This window comes from Mytilus californianus, unplaced genomic scaffold (genome assembly GCF_021869535.1).
Source record: "Mytilus californianus isolate M0D057914Y unplaced genomic scaffold, xbMytCali1.0.p SCAF_7, whole genome shotgun sequence".
In the NCBI taxonomy this organism is placed as follows: Eukaryota; Metazoa; Mollusca; class Bivalvia; order Mytilida; family Mytilidae; genus Mytilus; species Mytilus californianus.
The window spans coordinates 23,754,192-23,772,463 of NW_026262723.1; positions in this window are offsets into that span (position 1 = coordinate 23,754,192).

Below are 18,272 nucleotides of genomic sequence, written 5' to 3' on the forward strand. Positions count from 1 at the left end.
TTTTCTTCGGAAATTATTTTGTTATAAATAACATAGTTTTCTCGTTAAAATTGTTTCACATTTTCATGTTGAGAACTTTTATAGCCGAATATACGGTATAGGGTTTTCGAATTGTTGGAGGCCGTACGGTTATACCAAATTATTGGTTCAAAGGACACTTTTTCACTTATTATTGAGTTTCCATTTTAAAAAACAAATGTTTTTCACCATCTGAATCTTTACCAACAAGATAGTTGTCAATAACTATATTCGATGTTCAATATAAGAATGTAAAAGACTTTTGATTCACATTCGCGTATCATTTCCTTGTTTGCTTTTTATGCTTTTGCCTAATAATTTCTTATAAAGTTATAGTTTTGCAAGCATACAGGAATATTACTGAAGAAGTCAATTAAAAAAATGCATCTGTTATAAACCTTTTTATATCTGCATATTCTTAAATAATTATTATCAATAAACATAAGATCTATATACAGGTTGTCTATTAGTTATCAACACTGGTTAAGGTATTTAATTGGTGGTGCATAGGGTATTGTATGGTCGTACTACAGGTATTCATTAAACATCAGGTAGTTGTACATGTATTACTCAATACTGTAACAATAATATATTGCAATCTCACCTGTGCCCTCGGCAAAACCAACATCCAGAATGTACACAAAGAGCTTATGAAGTAATATTGCGTAAGAACTATATCTTATCAATCCCCCATGTGGCGTGACACCTGAAGCTTGCAACTTCAAACGAGACCTGAAATTGCGAAACTCAATCACCTTTACCGTACACCTGTGACCTATGATGAACTCATGGCATGGCACCCGAGACCCCAACTCTGGATTCCTTATGAAAGTGGGCGGAAAGAAGTGTAGTTTGGGCTTCTTTGTTTCATCTTTACACCTTCTAAGCTTCTAAGCCCGCGTGTCATTCGAAAAACAAAATATCATGTCAATATTCTTATTGATTATATTGTTGAATCCATCGGCATCACACATAATCATTGTTTATCATTGTCAAGCGTTTTATTGGATAAAAATCGAAACTAAATTTTCGCTGTACCAATATGTCAATATGAATGAAAGGAACCACTGACGTAGTAGCCTCGTTCTGATTGACTTCCGGGATGGGAATATGCATATTTGACAGGTCCATAAATCGTTGCATTAAAATCGCATTAAAATACATATTTTACCAAATATTTGACACTTATATTGCTATCGATGTATTTTTGGGGAAAGTTAAGTATAAATAAACATTTTGAAACACAAATTGAAAATCATGTCATGTCTCCTTTAAAGAAGGTAAATCTATAGAAAGTTCTTCGAACGCACTAAATATATGAAATATTATTTCTTTCACTAGTGAGTCTGTTTCAGAGACAAATTTTTGACGCTACCAAATATGTTCTTATTTAGCTTTTGTGTGAGTCAGATTTTTTTTTTCTCTGAGAACAAACTTCGTTAAAAAATATTTGTTTACTGGAATCAAATTTTTTTTACTTCCTTTCTAAAAAACTTTTTTTTAAAGAAATTAAGAATCGAGTAATGCATATTTAGACAAATCCCAAAAATATAAATGACAACTGCTTAAATACTTATGGAATATTTCACACTGGATATTTTGCTATCGAATAAAAGCTATAACAAAAACAAAACAAAAAAATATATGATACAAGACAGCGTATGCATATAAAATATAATAAGATTACAGCCCTGGAAAGACCAAATTATTCTGCAATAAACAGGTTCTCAGAAATTATACATGCGTCAGTTTATTTTTTCTACTATTTATTTTTTTCTAAATGTATTCGTCCTTTGGTCGGTAAAACTATGTCTTCCGTTTTCTAAATTATTTATATACTAATAGAGATGTTAAACACAAAACTCACGGGAATATAAACATATTTCTATGCTTAATACAAATGACATTTAGGTATAGACATTTGTTATTTTTTTTAATTATACCAAGTCATCAATTACATGTACAACACTAAAAAGAAACAGCTATAATTTTGAAGAACACTCGTTTGTGTTTAAATTCTTTTTCTTAAAAGAAATTGAAGAGTGGGACATTTCCTCACCCGTCTATGAAAAATTAAAAACAAAGTCCTAAAATAAGGAGAAGAGATAAAATCATAGGGACCATAAAACTATAAACCGATGAAAAACAATGACAACATCATGACCAAAAGGAAAACAGACAGACAGACAACTAAAAGTCCTAAAAGCACAACACAAAAAGAAAAACGAATGAGCATCACGAGCCCCCGCAAATCCAGGGGTGAACTCTAAAAGGGTCAGCAGAACAGGGCCCATCTCCCGGTGGAGATTGGGAAGTTATATCCTATGACCAGATTGTCAAGGAATAATGTAAGCAGGTGAATAGGCACGGCTACTGACTATTGTACTCATATCGGGAGCATTGCATTTGCGCCAATTTTTACAAAATCCAATCTTTAATTTGCACCACAAGGTTATATTTCATTTGCGCCAAAAATCCAAAACTACATTTGCGCCACTTTACAGGTAACATAGAACGGCAAACTTAAAAATATGCATTGCTCTATCGTGAATAACACTTTTTAAAGAGTATTCCCCCTGTATAACTAAGTAAATTCATACTCATTTCTTATATAAAACTGAAAGTCACTTAGGTTTAAAACTATATAGTGTTCACATATTTGAGGTGTCAAGATGGACATTGTCAGTTCAAAGACAAACAGGCCGTTGGTTTTCTCAATTGGATTGTTTCATATTTTTCATGTCGGAGCTGCTTACAGCCAACTATACGGTATGGGTTTTTCTCATTGATGAAGGCCGAATGGTTACCTACAATTGCTTTCGTCCAGGTCATTTGAACTTTGGTGGATAGTTGTCACATTGGCAATCATACCACATTTCCTTATTTTTATATAGAGGAAATAAATCGGTGATAGTTTATGACTATACATATAGGTTATAGTTAACCGAGCCGTTGCTGACAAGTCTTGTGTCAAAAACAAGATTTTGGTTGTACTCCAGTGTATAGTGCTTTCTTTTAGGTTTTATGATCTCGTTAATTCATAACAGAACTGTGTTTTAACATTTTTATGAAAAGTCTCTAATTAAGAACGTATCAGTGTACAGTGCTTTCATTATGGTTACGATGACTGATTTCGGGGGAACATGTTTTATTATGCAACCAAAAACTGTTTTAAAGTTATTATTAAAAGTCTCTTTTGAATAAAACTATTTTTAATACTATTTACCTGTACTTACCTATATTATTGGCGCAAATGAAATGATTTATTATGGCGCAAATGAAATATGGTTTGTGGCTCAAATAAAAGATTATTTTAATTAACGCAAAAAAAATGCCAATTGGCGCAAAAGCAAAGCACCGCTCATATCGTATTTGCATATCTCCGCTCTTTCATCTTGTCGATCCAAAAAGTGGAAGGAGATAAAAGCATAGGGACACAAAAAGATAAGAAGTGATCAGCTTCCAAACGCATTTTTGTAGTCATACTACTAGTACACGAACACGTACCTTTGACAAAAACCATTGAACAAACATTATTTCTTTCTCTAGTGAGTCTGTTTTAGAGACAAATTTTTGACGCTACCAAATATGTTCTTATTTAGCTTTTGTGTGAGTCAGGTATTTTTTCTCTCAGAACAAACTTTGTTAAAAAATATTTGTTTACTGTAAACAAATTTTTTTAACTTCCTTTCTGATCATTTTTTTAAGAAATTAAGAATCGAGTAATGCATATTGAGACAAACCCAAAACTATAAATGAGCACTGCTTAAATACTTATGGAATATTTCACGCTGGACATTTTGCTATGAAATAAAAACGATAACAAAAACAAAACAAAAAAAAAAATATGACAAAAGACAGCGTATTCATATAAAATGTAATAAGAATACAGACCTGGAAATACCCAATCATTCTGCAATAAATAGGTTCTCAGAAATTATACATGCGTCAGTTTATTTTTTTCAACCATTTATTTTTTTCTACATGGATATTCGACCGCCCTTTGGCGGGTGAAACTATGTCTTCCGTTTTCTTAATTATGTATATACTAATAGAGATGTTAAACACAAAACTCACCGGAATATAAACATATTTCTATTCTTAATACAAATGACATTTATTTTTTTTAGTTATCAAGTCATCAATTACATGTACAACAGAGAAAAGAAACAGCTATAATTTCTAGAACACTCGTTTGTGTTTAAATTATTTTTTTTAAGAGAAGAAGTTGAAGAGTGGGACATTTCCTCACCCGTCTATGAAAAATAAAAAGAAGTTCTAAAATAAGGAGAAGAAATAAAATGATAGGGACCATAAAACTATTAACCGATGAAAAAAAAGAAAAAAAAAACGACAAATCATGACCAAAAGGAAAACAGACAGACAGACAACTAAAAGTCCTAAAAGCACAACACAAAAAGAAAACGAATGAGCAACACGAGCCCCCGCAAATCCAGGGGTGAACTCTAAAAGGGTCAGCAGAACAGGTCCATCTCCTGGAAGAGATAGGGAAGTTATATCCGATGACCAGATTGTCAAGGAATGATGTAAGCAGGGGAATAGGAACGACTACTGGCCATTGTTCTCATATCGGGAGCATTACATTTGCGCCAATTTTTACAAAATCCAATCTTTCATTTGCGCCACTAGGTTATATTTCATTTGCGGCAAAAAACAAAAAACTACATTTGCGCCATTTTACAGGTAACATAGAACGGAAAAGTTTAAAATATTCATTGCTTCATCGTGAATAATATTTTTTTTTAGAATATTCCCCCTAGATAACTAAGAAAATTCATACTCATTTCTAAAATAAAACTGAGATTCACTTAGGTTTAAAACTATATAGTGTTCACATGTTTGAGGTGTCAAGATGGGCATTCTAAGATAAACAAGCCGTTGGTTTTCTCAATTGGATTGTTTCATATGTTTCATGTCGGAGCTGCTTACAGCCAACTATACGGTATGGGTTTTTCTCATTGATGAAGGCTGAATGGTTGCCTACAATTGCTTTCGTCCAGGTCATTTGAACTTTGGTGGATAGTTGTCTCATTGGCAATCATACCACATTTCCTTATTTTTATATAGAGGAAATAAGTCGGTAATAGTTTATAACTATACATATAGGTTATAGTATATCCGAGCTGATGCTGACAAGTCTTGTGTCAAAAACAAGCTTTTGGTTGTACTCCAGTGTATAGTGCTTTCTTTTAGGTTTTATGATCTCGTTGATTCATAACAGAACTGTGTTTTAACATTGTGATGAAAACTCTCATTAAGAACGTATCAGTGTATAGTGCTTTCATTATGGTTACGATGACTGATTTCGGGGGAACATGTTTTATTATGCAACCAAAAACTGTTTTAAAGTTATTATTAAAAGTCTCTTTTGAATAAAACTATTTTTAATACTATTTATCTGTACTTACCTATATTATTGGCGCAAATGAAATATGGTTTGTGGCTCAAATAAAAGATTATTTTAATTAGCGCAAATGAAATGCCAATTGGCACAAAAGCAAAGCACCGCTTGTATCGTATTTGCATATCTCCGCTCTTACATCTTGTCGATCCATTTTGCATGACATGAACATGATAAATTAATTTTTTTATTCTTTCGTATAACTTTATTTTTTTTACTTAATGATATGGCAAATGTATCATTTGATGGCTAATTTCATGTGAAAAGTAAGTATCATGGGTATATATATGAGAATAAAAAAATAGAGACATAAAGTACCAAGGAATTAATCATATCAGTCAAAAAACAGACGAAAACACCACGACAAGAATAAAGAAAAAGACAAATTCCAGTATAAAAACATAGCAGACAAAACTTAAGACGGAGCCAAAATAACTCCATAAAAAATCGGAGAATTATCTCAGGCCTTGCGGTCATAAAAGTTTCGAGCACGATTTTCGTACTCAGACTGAGAAATCAATTAATCAAAATACTGGATTTGGTGTTATATTCTTTCACACTAACATATTTTGCAAGTTGGACTTTTCACTAAAATAAAATTCAAGATTATTTCGAAAAAAGGGTATGAGGCTAGAAATACAAATGTGGGTTAGAATGATATAATTTTTTATTTATTATTGATAGTTACCCTGTTTACTTTTGCAATGCAAAATTAGACCAGGTTCCTTAAAGTCACGTTTACAATATCATTGCTGTTCGGGTTATCACAGGCCTCATTTGCAATTACAGTACATGGACCTTTTATTCAAAGGTTACCTTTTAGCACAAAAAAAACAGCTTTATAAAACACAAATATTCCCAGGTTACCTCAGATCACCACTGTATGACTGTACATAGTCATAATACCCTAGGCCAGCTTGACAAAACACAAACATTTTCAGGTTACCTCAGGTCAGCATTGTGTTACTGTGCATAAACATGTTACCTCAGGTCATCCATTGGTCGATCTGTCAACGTATATTTGTTCCACCTAACAGAAGTTCAACTGGAGACTGGTGGAACAAATATTCTATACCATTTATTCCGTCAGGAACATATACTGTAATATATATTTATTCCATTTGGAACTTATATTATGAAGGAAATTCTATTTTGTGACAGATCCAGCCCCCGCCCCTTTCAATGATATCCTCGTGGACTGGCAGTACACATTGAAACACTTACTACTTGGCTGATTGTAACCTTATGGATGTGGACTGGCAGTACACATTGAAACGCTTAGTACTGGGCTGATGGTACCCTTGTGGCCTGGCAGTACACATTGTCAAACTTACAACTGGGCAGATGGTACCCTTGTGGACTAAAAGTACACATTGACACACTTACTACTGGGCTGATGGTACCCTTGATAACTGTCAGTACACATTGAAACATTTACTACTGGGCTGATTGTACCGTTGTAGACTGTCAGCACACATTGAAACACTTACAACTGGGCTGATGGTACCCTTGTGGACTGCCAGTACACATTGAAACACTAACTACTGGGCTGATGATACCATTGTGTATTGGTAGTACACATTGAAACACTAACTCCTGGGCCGATTGTACCGTTGTGGACTGGCAAAACATATTGAAACACTTACTAATAGGCTGCTGGTATCCTTGTGGACTAGCAGTACACATTGAAACACTTACTACTGGGCAGATTGTACCCTTGTGGGCTGACAGTACACATTGACACACTTACTACTGGGCTGATTGTACCGTTGTGGACTAGCAGTATACTTAAAACACTTACTACTGGCTATAAATATCACTGTGGACTGGCAGTACACATTTAAACACTTACATCAGGGCTGATTGTACCGTTGTGGACTGGCAGTACACACTGATACACTTGCTACTGGGCTGATGGTACCTTGTGAACTAGCAGTACATTTAAAACACTTACTTCTTATAATTCACCTATAATCCGGCTAGCCATGTTATTACCTGAGACCCAAATATTGTCAATAACACTTCCCTGCGTAATGTGTTATCCAAAGGTCTGAAATATCGTGAGCCTGAATCCATCAATTGGAAATACAATTTCAAAATACTGATGGATTCCGTCGAGAATTATGCCAGGCAATGGGTTAAACGCAAGAAAGAAGACGTAGATACTCTTTTCGAATGGATTAAGGCTGTGAGGACGTTGATACAAATTAGTATTAAGAAACTAACTGGGTCTATCAATACCCATGCTACATCAATTTTTAAAGACCCATATGTTGCAAAACACTTGTCCTACCTCCATGACAAATATGTTGTTGTCCCCGCAGATAAAGCCCCAAACAACATCGTTTTTGTGTGTAAATCTAATTACATAAACTGCTTGATAAATGAAGTAGGTATTGACAATTCACTTGGAAACTCAACATATACCCCCACGACACTTACCAAAGAGGAAATCCTGGATAATCATAGGTCTGTTCTATGTTCCTTTGGAATTTCAACCAAAGAGGAAGAACTGGATCTTCCATCACTGTCTTGGTTACCTAAACTACATAAGTGTCCTTACAAACAACGGTATATTGCTGGGTCTTCCAAGCGCTCCACGAAACCTCTTTCTAAATTATTAACATCTATTTTATCAGCAATCAAAACCGGGTTTCAAAGTTATTGTGAAACTGCCTATTCGAGAGGTGGCGTGAATCAGATGTGAATACTAAAAAAATCCAAAGATCTTTTAGAGTACATACAATCTAAGACGCTCTCATCTTGCAATAGTATTAAAACATTTGACTTTTCTACACTTTACACAAGTATTCCCCATTCTTAATGAAAAGACAAATTGAAAGAGTTGGTATTGCTTTCTTTCATAAAAGAAAATGGCGAACGAAGGTACAGGTAATTTGTCTTGGGGAGGGATAAATCCTACGTTGTAAAGAATCACTCTGATTTAAACAAAAAATGTCCTAAACCTGTCATTATCATGATGCTTGATTTTTTGATTGACAACATATTTGTTACGTTTGGAGGACGTGTTTTTAAACAGACTGTCGGCATTCCAATGTGAACCAATTGTGCCCCTCTTCTTGCCGACTTGTTTCTTTATTATTATGAGGCTGCCTTCATACAGGAACTTATTAGGAAGAAAGATAATAAGTTACCAATATCCTTTAACTTTTTTTCAGCTATATAGATGAAGTTCTCTCACTAAATAATTCAAAATTTGGTGAATTTGTTGAATGCATATATCCCATCGAACTAGAAATAAAGGATACAACAGATACAGTTAAGTCTGTCTCATATCTTGACTTACATCTAGAAATTGACAATGAGGGTCGGTTAAAAACAAAACATTACGACAAAAGAGTTGATTTCAGCTTCCCGATTGTAAACTTTTCATTTCTATATAGAAACATTCCAGCATCGCCTGCATACGGAGTATATATCTCCCAATTGATACGATATTCTCGGACTTGTATTTCCTATCATAATCTCCTTTATAGAGGGTTGCTGCTCACAAGGACGCTATTAAACCAAAAGTTCCAAATGGTGAAGTTGAAATCATCCCATCGTAAATTTTACGGACGCCATCACGAGTTGGTTGACCGTTATTGAATAACCGTTTCACAGATGATATCTGATATGTTCCTTATGTTGTAATTACAATCCACTTCCTTTTTCACCACGAATGTGACCTACCGAATTAAACTATTAACCGGATTTGTCATAACATGAGCAACACGACGGGTGCCACATGTGGAACAGGATCTGCTTACCCTTCCGAAGCACCTGAGATCGCCCCCAATTTGTGGTGGGGTTCGTGTTGCTTAGTCTTTAGATTTTCTATGTTGTGATTTGTGTACTATTATTGGTCTTTTTATTTTTTAGCCATGGCGTTGTCAATTTAATTTCGATCAGTGTTTGACTGTCCCTCTGGTATCTTTCGTTCCTTTTTTATTTCTGGGCTGATGATATCCTTGTGGACTGGCAGTACACATTGAAACACTTACTACTGGGCTGATGGTACAATTGTGGACTGGCAGTACACATTGAAACACGTACTACTTGTCTGATGGTACCCTTGTAGACTAGTAAATAAAATTGAGAATGGAAATGGGGAATGTGTCAAAGAGACAACAACCCGACCATAGAACAGACAACAGCAGAAGGTCACCAACAGGTCTTCAATGCAGCGAGAAATTCCCGCACCCGGAGGCGTCCTTCAGCTGGCCCCTAAACAAATATATATACTAGTTCAGTGATAATGAACGCCATACTAAACTCCAAATTGTACACAAGAAACTAAAATTAAAAATAATACAAGACTGACAAAGGCTAGAGGCTCCTGACTTGGGACAGGCGCAAAAATGCGGCGGGGTCAACATGTTTACGCATAACAATACGCACATTAAAATTCAGTTCAAGAGAAGTCCGAATCTGATGTAAGAAGATGTAACCAAAGAAAATAAAAACAAAATGACAATAATACATAAATAACAACAGACTACTAGCAGTTAACTGACATGCCAGCTCCAGACTTCAATTAAACTGCTTGAAAGATTATGTCTTCATCATATGAATATCAGGCACAATCATTCCCGTTAGTAGTACACATTGAAACAATTACTACTGGGCTGATGGTACACATTGAAACACTAACTAATGGGATGGTGGTACCCGTGTAGACTAGCAGTACACATTGAAACACTTACTGCTGGGCTGATGGTACCTTTGTTGACTGACTTTGAAATCAAACTAATTCCATGGGACCCGTGTTGTTAAGTCGTAAATTTTTTCATGTTTTTTTTTTTTCATGAGTATTGCCCTTTTGGTATCTTTTCACACTTTTGTTGGTCGTATTAAATTTCTCAGGTTAAACTTTAAAGACGTGCTGAACAAGCTATACCAATGTGCAACCGCTTAGATAGTTTTACTTTGAGGAATCGATCTCATTTATGATACTTAATTTCTGTGAAAGTCAATTTTTGTGAAATTCTTAATTCCACGAAAATTCCCTATATTTTCAATAATATTTAATTAAAAACTGCACAAAAATAATATGGTATCCATATTCTTGTTCAAAATAAAAAAAAGATGATGTAGTATATGATTCCTATGAGACAACTATCCATTCGAGACCAACAGATGTATATATGAAGTAAGCAAATATAAGGTAACCGTACGATCGTCAACAATGAGCAAAACCCTTACCACATAGCCAGCTATAAAGGCCCGGTCATGACAAAATGAAGGAAAAACAAAAACAATTTAAACAAGAAAATCAAAACCTGATTTATATACAAAACAATAAACAAAAAACAATTATGATATACAGCAACAAACGAAAACTACTGAATTACTGGCTCCTGAATGGACAGACACATACAAAATCTGGCGGGCTTAAATATCATGTTTCTAAACCCTCGACCTTCTCTTAACCTCGAAAGTAGTGAACCAGCACAACAACAAAACAGTAAAAATCATTTCATTGCTTATTAATATTCATGATATTCGTAATATGTAAATGAGAATCGTACCACGTGATAATAGTTTGAACTGGACTGGCTTGATATCAATAAACTCTTTAAAACACGGATATTATAAGTTGCCCCTCACAGAGTCCTTGTTTATAATCACTCTGATATTTCCGTCAAGTTGTCAGGCGGTCAAAATCAAAACAATGAACGCGAATTTAGTAAATTGTCGTGTTTTCGTGAGTTTATTCTTCTTGAAATAGGGGCATTTTAACTTTACGTGGGAACCTATAGTTCAACGACTACACATACAAGGTTTGGACTTGCTTATTCTTTGGACATTCAAGTTTCAAGTTTCATCCCCGCAACCTGTTTTTGTAATAACCTTGTTAGCCAATTTTCAACACAAAGTTTGCAAATTTGACGTTTCAGCCATTTTAGCCTGTATTTTATACAACAATGTTAAAAGCCTCTCGCTTCGATTTTTAAAATAGCTCAGTAACCTTGATTTTTGCGACGACAGTCATTATGTTTCGTTTAAATGATGTATATTGTTGTGTATATTTATTTTCTGTCCCCGCAACCTGTCTATCACTTAAATAAAAGTTCAAACAGACATTTTTTTTCAAAATTCCCTATCATTTCAATATAATTTCCGTGACCCGTATCCGATTTCTTTAGTATAATATTCAAATAAGCAAAGTGGCGTTGATTTCTAGATATGTTGATTGCATATTATTGGTATTTCCTCTTTTTAAAATTGAAACGTTCTCTGTAACTGCAAGTACTCATATATTATATTTCGTGTCTCTAATCTTTTGGAAATTATTTTTGTGCTTTGCGTTGACCTATTCATTCAAGCCCTTTTGACAGATTTTTACTGTTTTGTTGTTGTGCTGGTTCACTACTTTCGATTTTTAAAATCGCTAAGGAACCTTGATTTTTGCGACGACAGTCATTATGTTTCGTTTAAATGATGTATATTGTTGTGTATATTTATTGTCTGTCCCCGCAACCTGTCTATCACTTAAATTAAAGTTAAAACAGACATTTTTTTTTCAAAATTCCCTATCATTTCAATATAATTTCCGTGACCCGTATCCGATTTCTTTAGTATAATATTCAAATAAGCAAAGTGGCGTTGATTTCTAGATATGTTGATCGCATATTATTGGTATTTCCTCTTTTTAAAATTGAAACGTTCTCTGTAACTGCAAGTACTCATATATTAGTATTTCGTGTCTCTAATCTTTTGGAAATTATTTTTGTGCTTTGCGTTGACCTATTGATTAAAGCCTTTTACTGTTTTGTTGTTGTGCTGGTTCACTTCTTTCGAAGTTAAGAGAAGGTCGAGGGTTTAGAAACATGATATTTAAGCCTGCCACATTCTGTATGTGTCTGTCCCCTCAGGAGCCAGTAATTCAGTAGTTGTCGTTTGTTGCTGTATATTATAATTGTTTTTTATTTATTGTTTTGTATATAAATCAGGTTTTGATTTTCTTGTTTAAATTGTTTTTGTTTTTCCTTCATTTTGTCATGACCGGGCCTTTATAGCTGGCTATGTGGTAAGGGTTTTGCTCATTGTTGACGATCGTACGGTGACCTTATATTTGCTTACTTAATATATACATCTGTTGGTCTCGAATGGAAAGTTGTCTCATAGGAATCATATACTACATTATCTTTTTTTTTATTTTGAACAAGAATATGGATACCATATTTTTGTGCAGTTTTTAATTAAATATTATTGAAAATATAGGGAATTTTCGAAGAATTAAGAATTTCATAAAAATTGACTTTCACAGAAATTAAGTATCATAAATGAGATCGATTCCTCAAAGTAAAACTATCTAAGCGGTTGCACATTGGTATAGCTTGTTCAGCACGTCTGTAAAGTTTAACCTGAGAAATTTAATACGACCAACAAAAGTGTGAAAAGATACCAAAAGGGCAATACTCATGAAAAAAAAAAAACATGAAAAAATTAACGACTTAACAACACGGGTCCCATGGAATTAGTTTGATTTCAAAGTCAGTCAACAAAGGTACCATCATCCCAGTAGTAAGTGTTTCAATGTGTACTGCTAGTCTACAAGGGTACAATCAGCCCAGTAGTAGGTGTTTCAATACGTACAGCCAATCCACAAGGACATCATCAGCCCAGAAGTAAAAGAAGAACGAAAGATACAAGAGGGACAGTCAAACTCATAGATCGAAACTGAACTGACAACGCCATGGTTAAGAAATACAAAGACAAACAGACAAATAATAGTACACAAGACACAACAAAGAAAACTAAAGACTAAGCAACACGAACCCCACCAAAAATTTGGGGTGATCTCAGGTGCTTTGGAAGGGTAAGCAGATCCTGCTCCACATGTGGCACCCGTCGTGTTGCTCATGTTATGACAAATCCGGTAAATAGTCTAATTCGGTAGGTCACATTCGTGGTGAAAAAGGAAGTGGATTGTAATTACGACATAAGGAACATATCCGATATCATCTGTGAAACGGTTATTCCATAACGGTCAACCAACTCGTGATGGCGTCCGTAAAATTTACGAAGGGATGATTTCAACTTCACCATTTGGAACTCTTGGTTTAATAGCTTCCTTGTGAGCAGCAACTCTCTATAAAGAAAATCATGATAGGGTATACAAGCCCGAGAATATCGTATCAATTGGGAGATATATACTCCTTATGCAGGCGATGCTGGTATGTTGCTACATAGAAATGGAAAGTTCAGAATCGGGAAGCTGAAATCATCTTTTTTGTCGTAATGTGTTTTTAACCGACCCTCATTGTCAATTTCTAGATGTAAGTCAAGATATGAGACAGACTTAACTATATCTGTTGTATCCTTTATTTCTAGTTCGATGGGATAGATGCGTTCAACATCATCTATATAGCGGAAAGAAAAGTTAAAAGATATTGCTAACTTGTTATCTTTCTTCCTAAGAAGTTCCTGTATGAAGTCAGCCTCATAATAATAAAGAAACAAGTCGGCAAGAAGAGGGGCACAATTGGTTCCCATTGAAATGCCGACAGTCTTTTGAAAAACACGTCCTCCAAACGTAACAAATATGTAGTCAAGAAATCAAGCATCATGATAATGTCAGTGTTAGAGAATTTTTTGTTTGAATCAGAGTGATTCTTTACAAAATAGGATTTATCCCTCCCCAAGACAAATTACTTGTATCTACGTTCGCCATTTTTTATTATGAAAGAAAGCAATACCAACTCTTTCAATTTGTCTTTTCATTAAGAATGGGGAATACTTGTGTAAAGTGTAGAAAAGTCAAATGTTTTAATACTATTGCAAGATGAGAGCGTCTTAGATTGTATGTACTCTAAAAGATCTTTGGATTTTTTATTGTATTCACATCTGATGACGCCACCTCTCGAATAGGAAGTTTCACAATAACTTTGAAACTCGGTTTTGATTGCTGATAAACTAGATGTTAATAATTTAAAAAGAGGTTTCGTGGAGCACTTGGAAGACCCAGCAATATACCGTTGTTTGTAAGGACACTTATGTAGTTTAGGTATCCAAGACAGTGATGGAAGACCAAGTTCTTCATATTTGGTTGAAATTCCAAAGGAACATAGAACAGACCTATGATTATCCAGGATTTCCTCTTTGGTAAGTGTCGTGGGGGTATATGTTGAGTTTCCAAGTGAATTGTCAATACCTAATTCATTTATCAAGCAGTTTATGTAATGAGATTTACGCACAAAAACGATGTTGTTTGGGGCTTTATCTGCGGGGGCAACAACATATTTGTCATGGAGGTAGGACAAGTGTTTTGCAACATATGGGTCTTTAAAGATTTTTGTACCATGGGTGTTGATAGACCCATTTAGTTTCTTAATACTGATTTGTATCAACGACCTCACAGCCTTAATCCATTCGGAAAGAGTATCTACGTCTTCTTTTTTGCGTTTAGCCCATTGCCTGGCATAATTCTCGACCGAATCCATCAGTATTTTGAAATTGTATTTCCAATTGATAGATTCAGGCTCACGTTATTTCAGACCTTTGGATAACACATTACGCGGGGAAGTGTTATTGACAATGTTGAGGTCTCAAGTAATATCGTGGCTAGCCGGATTAAAGGTGAATTATAAGAAGTAAGTGTTTTAAATGTACTGCTTGTTCACAAGGTACCATCAGCCAAGTAGCAAGTGTTTCAATGTCTACTGCCAGTCCACAAAGGTACAATCAGCCCAGTAGTAAGTGTTTACATGTGTACTGCCAGTCCACAAGGATATTATTAGCCAGTAGTAAGTGTTTTAAAAGGACTGCTAGACCACAACGGTACAATCAGCCCAGTAGTAAGTGTTTCATTTTGTACTGCCAGTCCACAAGGGTACAATCAGCCTAGTAGTAAGTGTTTCAATGTGTACTGCCAGTCCACAAGGGTATCATCAGCCCAGTAGTAAGTGTTTCAATGTGTACTGCCAGTCCACAAGGATACCATCAGTTCAGTAGTAAGTGTTTCAATATGTATTGCCAGTCCACAACGGTACAATCGGCCCAGTGATAAGTGTTTCAATGTGTACTGCCAATTCACAAGGGTATCATCAGCCCAGTAGTAAGTGTTTCAATGTGTACTTGCAGTCCACAAGGGTACCATCAGTCTAGTTGTAAGTGTTTCAATGTGTACTGCTAGTCCACAACGGTACAATCAGCCCAGTAGTTATTGTGTCAATGTGTACGGACAGTCCACAAGGGTACCATCTGCCCAGTAGTAAGTGTTTCAATGTGTACTACCAGTCAAAAGGGGTACCATCAGCCCAGTAGTAAGTGTTTCAATGTGTACTGCTAGTCCACAAGGGTACCATCAGCCTAGTATTAAGTGTTTCAATGTGTACTGTCAGTCCACAACGGTACCATCAGCCCAGTAGTAAGTGTTTCAATGTGTACTGCCAATCCATAGGGTACTATCAGCACAGCAGTAAGTGTGTCAATGTGTACTGCCAGTCCACAAAGGTATCATCAGCCCAGTACTAAGCGTTTCAATCCAGTCCACGAGGATATCATTGAAAGGGGCGGGGCTGGATCTGTCACAAAATAGAATTTCCTTCATAATATAAGTTCCTAATGGAATAAATATATATTACAGTATATGTTCCTGACGGAATAAATTGTATAGAATATTTGTTCAACCAGGAACAGATATTATTACATTGTTTATAACAAAGTCTCTAGTTGAGCTTCTGTTAGGTGGAACAAATATACGTTGACAGATCGACCAATGGGTGACATGAGGTAAACTGTCCATGCACAGTAACACAATGCTGACCTGAGGAAACCTGAAAATATTTGTGTTTTGTCAAGCTGGCCTAGGGTATTATGACTATATACAGTAATACAGTGGTGATCTGAGGTAACCTGACCATGTACAGTAATAAATTGGTGACCTGAGGTATCCTGGGAATATTTGTGTTATATAAAGCTGTTTTTTTTTGTAATAAAAGGTGACCTTTGAATAAATTGTCCATGTACTGTAATTGCAAATGAGGCCTGTGATAACCCGAACAGCAATGATATTGTAAAGGTGACATAAAGGAACCTGGTCTAATTTTGCATTGCAAAAGTAAACAGGGTAACTATCAATAATAAATAAAAAATTATATCATTCTAACCCACATTTGTATTTCTAGCCTTATACCCTTTTTTATCGAAATTATCTTGGATTTTATTTTAGTGAAAAGTCCAACTTGCAAAATATGTTAGTGTGAAAGAATATAACACCAAATCCAGTATTTTGATAAATTGATTTCTCAGTCTGAGTACGATAATCGTGCTCGAAACTTTTATGACCGCAAGGCCTGAGATAATTCTCCGATTTTTTTATGGAGTTATTTTGGCTCCGTCTTTAGTTTTGTCTGCTATTTTTTTATACTGGTATTTGTCTTTTCTTTAATTCTTGTCGTGGTGTTTTCGTCTGTTTTTTGACTGATATGATTAATTCCTTGGTACTTTATGTCTCTATTTTTTTATTCTCATATATATACCCATGATACTTACTTTTCACATGAAATTAGCCATCAAATAATACATTTGCCATATGAATAAGTGAAAAAAATATAGTTATACGATAGAATAAAAAAAATAATTCATGTCATGCAAAATGGATCGACAAGATGAAAGAGCGGAGATCTGCCAATACGATATAAGCAGTGCTTTGCTTTTGCGCCAATTGGCATTTCATTTGCGCTAATTAAAATAATCTTTTATTTGAGACACAAACCATATTTCATTTGCGCCAAAATAAATCATTTCATTTGCATCAATAATGCAAGTAAGTACAGGTAAATAGTATAAAAAATAGTTTTATTCAAAAGAGACTTTTAATACTAACTTTAAAACACAGTTTTTGATTGCATAATAAAACATATTCTTTAGAAATCAGTCATCGTAACCATAATAAAAGCACTATACACTGATACGTTCTCAATGAGAGACTTTTCATAACAATGTTAAAACATAATTCTGTTATAAATTAACGAGATCATAAAACCTATAAGAAAGCACTATACACTGGAGTAAAAACAAAAGCTTGTTTTTGATACAAGACTTGGAAGAAACGGCTCAGATATACTATAACCTATATGTGTAGTCATAAAATATTACCAACTTATTTCCTCTATATAAAAATAAGGAAATGTGGTATGATTGCCAATGAGACAATTATTCACCAAAGTTCAAATGAAGTGGACGAAAGCAGATATAGGCAACCGTACGGCCTTCAAGAATGAGAAAAACCCACTCCGACATGAAAAATATGAAATAATCCAATTGAGAAAAACAACGACCTGTTTGTCTTAGAATTGACAATGCCCATCTTGACACCTCAAACATATGAACACTATATAGTTTTAAACCTAAGTAAATCTCAGTTTTATATTTGAAATGAGTATGAATTTACTTAGTTACCTAGGGGGAATATTCTAAAAAAAATACGATGAAGCAATGAATATTTTAAACTTTTCCGTTTTATGTTACCTGTAAAATGGCGCAAATGTAGTTTTTTGTTTTTTGCCGCAAATGAAATATAACCTAGTGGCGCAAATGAATATTGGATTTTGTAAAAATTGGAGCAAATGCAATGCTCCCGATAAGAGAACAATGGTCAGTATTCGTTCTTATTCCCCTGCTTACATTATTCCTTGACAATCTGGTCATCGGATATAACTTCCCTATCACTACCAGGAGATGGACCTGTTCCGGTCCTTCTGCTGACCCTTTTAGAGTTCACCCCTGCATTTGGATATTAATAATTAAGAAAACGGAAGACATAGTTTCACCCGCCAAAGGGCAGACGAATATCCATGTAGAAAAAATAAATGGTTGAAAA